This window comes from Thunnus albacares, chromosome 11 (genome assembly GCF_914725855.1).
Source record: "Thunnus albacares chromosome 11, fThuAlb1.1, whole genome shotgun sequence".
Taxonomy (NCBI): Eukaryota; Metazoa; Chordata; class Actinopteri; order Scombriformes; family Scombridae; genus Thunnus; species Thunnus albacares.
The window spans coordinates 14,048,876-14,055,112 of record NC_058116.1 but is presented as its reverse complement, the minus strand read 5'-3'; positions in this window follow the sequence as shown (position 1 = coordinate 14,055,112).

Genomic DNA, 6,237 nt, shown 5'->3' with positions numbered 1-6,237 from the left:
ACACACACACACACACACACACACAGCAGTAGATAGATGCAGGGATGCACAAACACTGCTTAGTCTCGGAGGAGCAGACAGTGAGCACATTATGCAAACAGAGGCTTTGTGTGTATGGCGCTGAACGTGCCTGTGTGTTGGAGAGAGAAATTAGACTGATTAAAAATCAGGAAAAAATCACAAACTGTTGGATGGATCTCCTAGGGGCTAATTAGTATGTTGAATCTTGAGCCAAAACACACTGTTTAACAAATCTGGAAATGTAGGTATATTCATGATTTGTTTCCTTAAATGTATTTTTAACATTGAACATGTTTACATTTGATATGCAAACCACCACTGCATGAGAGAAACAGAAATGTGTTATGCATTTCACCTCCACACAATTAATTTCTTTCCCATACCCAAGTTGAATGTGTAATGCAACATCCCCATGCTCTTTTGGGATATGAGTTACAGGAGTTACTATAGTATGGAGAGGAGCAGCTAGGGGTCAGTCAGTCTGCAAGAATGAGATCAACTTTCATGTTGAAACCCAGGTAACAGCGGAGTATATTCTGGTGTGTCAGGAGCTGGAAATGAACTATTGTTAGCTTTTCCATTGTGAGTTACACAATAGAACGACTAAAGGAGCCCGCACAAGCAAAATTGAAATGACCCTCCTCACACATGAGAATAAATATTTAATTCAAGCAGAAGAACAGACTATCACAGAATGTTTTGTCCATATAAGCAGAGCCCTGAAGGTATTACAGTAGTTCAAGGGAGACCACAATAACCAGCACAAGTTGATTCTGTTAACCTGATAGAAGGGAAATTCAAACAGTTCCCTGCTCATCAATCTATCATTTATAAACTTTAGATTTTTTTTATGCACCTGCTATCAGCCAGCCCATATGAATATATTCAACAACACGCAGAGACAGTGAACAGAGGGAGATCTGTTTTATGTTTCTGAGTGCAGGCAGAATTTTTATTTAATATTTAAAATGTCTTTTTACAGCCTCTAAGTAAACTACTCAGTGTGACATGTAAATTCCTTCTTGTACTCCTCATGTTAACAGAGTAATGGTGCCCAGTAGGTTGAATGGCCATGACATGACAATCAATTGCAAAAAGACGTATAAAGCGTGGATGAGAAGGGCTATCGACTTCCATGCATAATACATTCAATATTCTGTTTCAATTATCCAGTGTTTTAGATGAAAACGGGGTGCATGTATAATAGACTTGAAAATATTGGTTTACTCTAGTTTTGCTGCAAAGGATAACTCCAGTGATCCCAGCTATATAGCTTGAGAGATGGCTCTACAGCAGCATGCGTGAAAGCATATATTTTAGAGTACTATTAATCCTCTGGTGCCGTGGTGGAAGACTTGCTTTGTATTTCTAGAGAATATCTGATGTTTGCAGTGAATGATTTCACTGGCTGTCTCAATCTTTGCTGGGAGCTGGTGTCTCTGGTTAAAGCTGTACAACCAGCAGGACACAAACTGAACTCTGGACAGAGCCACAAGCAATCCGGCAGGTCACTGAAGTACACCTGTGCCAAATTAACCTTTGTGTGTCTGTACGTGTGAGTCGGTGTTGAGAGATGGCTCAAGAACGAACCAAGGAAACGTTAGATTTAGCTCCACAAGGGGAACATTATAGAGGAGCAGTGATTTAGACATCATCAGCCTGTAGCCATTATGTAGCCTGGGGGCGTAATCTAATACAGTATTGAATACAACAATCAAATGGACAGTTGAAGTGCCATTACAAGCAGTTTTATTGATGAATAGGATACATCTTGTTCTGCAAGAAATGGGGCTAAAGAAGAAGAAAACAGACACTGACAGGAGTTTAACTCACAACACTCATTCAGTGTGACTGAAATTTACCGCCACACACCTCCTCTCAGTAAACACCATGAGCCACACCTAAATGGAAACTGTCCCCATTGCACCCACAGTCTGTCACCATGAAACCCAACAGAAGAACCAGTCTTAAAATATTAAAAACCCACAGTGTTAAAAAACAATCTAGTAGATAATAATCTGCACTGGGTTGGAAATAAAAGACAGTGACAGACAGTAGTACAGCATAAAAGTAAATTATTTCACATGCCCTCTGGCTTGTACATACTGTCTGTTTCACAGATATTCACCCAGTCCAGGCAGCCACAGGTCTGTGTGTCCTCAAGGCTCTGGTCTTAATAATCACACATTCAAAGGTACGCCTCCACAAAATACGTGACTCATGTTCATTGTCACTCATGTTTTTACTAAACAAAGATCCTTGCTAAAGAATGACTGAGCTTTCCATCACTCTGTACTTGGTACATTGTGTAAAACCACCTTTTTATATAAGAAACACAAAGGTTTGAATTCACTATTCAAACTTTGCATTTCAAATTTATGGAACATCCTGCATAGCAATTCCCTTTACAAAGCAAGTGTCCTTCACGGATTGCATGAAAAGCTTTACAACTTACTAACCTCCTGGACCCACTTGACCGTTGGTTTATCTTTATTTAAGAAATAATACTTTTTTTCAATTGCCATGCAGACAGCTTTGGGTTATTTTGGACAGTAGTATGGATTATCCAGAATAACAGAGGCACTGTCTCTGGAAAGACAACACCACTGTTGAGTTGTAATGTTATTTTTCTCTGCTATTAGCACCACAAATTAAAATGAACTTATCTCTATTTTAGTAGTGTGGAGGGACAAATCTCAGGGACAGATGTTTCAAAACCTTGGCAAATGAAGCTACTATGTGCATGGCTTGCTACCACTAGAGGTTAAACTAAAAGTGCCACACAATCCTTTCAGTTTATGTTTGGTGACAAATAACAGTCAAAGCAAATTCCCCCTCTGCTGTTTCCTACCTGTACACTCTGAATACTGTCACAGCTTGTATCCTCAAAAATCAGGAAGAGAACTCTCTTGTCAGCCTAAATCACTTTCTCAGATGCTCCCTGATGTTCAACGTCTCTCTCTTGGTTGCATGTTTCCACACAAACTGCTGTGCATAGCTAGATATTATGGGATTTGTTTAGCTTGCATATGTGGACACACTGTCAAAAGTTATGTGTTCAATCAAACCAACATTTCAGACATACATAAAATACTCAAAGATTTTGTTGATACAGGACTGATCCTCTATAAGTGTTGTTAAAGCGCTCTCAACAGGCTGGGTGAAGAGTTGCATAAAGTCATATCTGTGTGCCCTCCGATGTTTTCACACGTAGCTTTTTGAAGAGCACGCAAATCTTCTCAGCACCACAAGACATCTCAAATAAATTCTTCATTGGCCTGTCAAAGTGCTTTTCCTCTCCCTTCAACACCAGCAAGAGACTACCGTGATCTACTATGAAATGGCCTCATTGTGCAGGGCATCAAGGATTTCTACGGCTCCATCTCCGGGTGTGCTCTGAACTGTGAATTTCAGATTCAGACAGCCCGAGGCCCAGGGCCATGAGCCGCTAGCGCTGCTGAAGCACTCTGTTGCTTCACACGTCTGAAATTGGCTGACATGTTTTAAGTTTGCCGTACCTTTGCTCAATCTTTGTGCGATTCCACTCTGGGGACCATGCAAAGCCAAGTGACTCAAGACCTACATGTGTCAGGGCAATGAAGCTCCCGTTCTCTAATTTTAGTCTGCATTTCCAGAACTGCCATGTACGCACATTTTGATGAGAATTATGGTATATACGGAAAGGATGTTAGACACATCAGCATGTAACATGGTAATCTGAGACAGGATATACCCATAGTGCTGTAATCCCTTAATATCTTACCAATAACTATTAAGGATTTAACTGTCGGGGTTTGACTTCAGTCTCTCTCAGTTTTCATGAAGCCAGGACACAGATGAGCCCATAAAATCTTTAAAGTCTCTCCACTCATGGGTCACAGAATCAGCCACGCGGAGACAGGATGTTCAGAGGCTGTATAAGAGTAATCAAGGTGACTATTTCGACCTGAGTCAGCGTATCCATGTCAAGTTAACCTCTTTTTCGACTTGCTTTTGTGGGATATGGGAATAAGATGAGGTATTATTCGATTACAACATGGCAAATTGCCACACAGCTAATAAAAAAGAAGCAATATGACGATACCATCTCTGAAATAAAGCATTTACACATTGTTTCAGTTGCTATTGCATGAAGCTTTGTCATCCAAATTGTTTGTATTCAAGCTGAGAATAAATTGTGAGTCCTTATGTGAAAAAATGTAGATCACACCAGCTGAGATAGATGAGAAAAAAAAAGAAAAAAACTTCACATTTAAAGTCTCCTCCAAATCCCCCAAGTTAATTTTTCATGGCCTTACCTTTTAAGAGACATGTCAGTTTGATTTAATGTTCAGCTGACAGTTATTGGTTTTTGGTGTTTACCATCTTATCACTTCAGAAAACTGGGGAGGCCAATTTATACTCTGGATGCACATAAAGCACATCAAAAATTAAGATCTTGACGCCCCGGAAACATTATAAAAGCTTTCTATAATGCCACTCTGTTGTGTAATTGGTTATGCTCTTTTTGTGTGTGTGTAAAGAGGATGGCAGGCGTTTTAAAATTTATCAGTATTTTCTCTATTCTGTGTTTAGACTGACATACCCCCACATGGCGCCATTTCTAATGCAGCTCTTTCTTCCTGCAGCCTCATCTAAAGCTGCAGTCACTCACTCATTGGACTACAGACAGCTTGCATCTAAATGATGGAAGTGCGGCCTAGATGTTGTTTTAACCCCCATTACTGAAGCCAAGAGTTTGCCTTTGTCAAGTTAAAATTTTACATAATAAACAACCCAGCTGCAATAAGTGTTCATTGACACATATGCTGGCACATTTGATAAGGAAAATATTTAAAAGGAGGCTTACAGTGAAGAAATTGTCTCAAGTGGTTCAAAGGATTTGAAGTGGAAGAAGAGAGGATTGATGTTTGCGCTCCGAGCCCCTGAGTAAAACTGGCCCAGGGTCTAATCAGAGACCAACAACGCACCCCTCCTCAGCACCCCTCCCTCCTTCACACAGCCATAGGATTTTCTCTCACTATTCAGGGGCTGATAGATGAGCCTCTCTTTGTATTTCAGCCATGCACTTTCTTAAATCTGAAAAGCCAATTCATCTTGGGCAAACACAAGAGGAGGAGGGTGTAAAAGAAAAAAAAAACTTCAAAACTCATTTTTTCACTCCTCGCCGGCGCTCAAGTGTCATTCACAAGCTCTCCGAACACTTTGTCTCTCCTCCATTAATTGTCTCAGTTCTTCACCCACATCACGTGCCTTGACTACAACCACAGCAAAGGAGATCGGATATCCCCTCCTGTCTTGTTCTCCATGTTGATAAGTTCACAATAGATAAGGAACAGTCTGCGCAGGCTGTTTCATTGGGGAAAGATATCACACAAAAAAGGGTAAGGAAAAAGTGTTTCTGTTTCCTGATGGGCTGGATTAATCTTTGCTTTTCAGGTACAGTGCTTTTCAGACATTCAGGCAAAGTAGTTTATCTACGCTTGCTGTCAAATAGAATTCAAGCATTTAGTGAGCCAGACAAATAACCAGTGTAATAAATCATCCTTTTTTGTGTAGAGGGGCATCAGAGAGGCTGCTGTCCAGACAGGCTGTTTGAAGTTAAGGCACTTTCATTACACACATGTCAACAACATGTACAAAATGTCCTGTAGTGAACTTGGGGGCATTTTTTTTTCACACTTCCACTGGCAAAATGAAAGTCTATTTTCCCAAGAAGATTATTTTTCGGCAACACAATTTTCACCACAGTATTTATTCTTTTTTTGATCCCACAATGTCTCACTGTGCCCATGTGTTGAGAGAGAAACGGTGTCATGTTTAATTAGCAAATTCTCGCAGTGAATGTGGACACCTTGTTGACACATCCATTCCACATGAGCTATTGCTGATTTCTTTGAATACAATTTACATAATTATACCTCATCCAGTCCTGTGAAGCAAATGCCTCAAACACCATGATGCTCGCAGCAAAACAGCATGAGGAGAAAAAAGCCATATTAACGCTTGTGGCAAATAACATTAAATGTTGAAGCCGTTTTCCTCCATCTGCATTGTATGAGACATGATGGTCTCTCTGCATTACAGATATGACCCCCAACCCCCCATATGTGTACCCACACACACACACACAACACACACATACATATCACTGCTTCCTCTGAAAACACACACACAAAGAGAGAAAATCTCACTGCCTGAGAAAGATGACCTAAA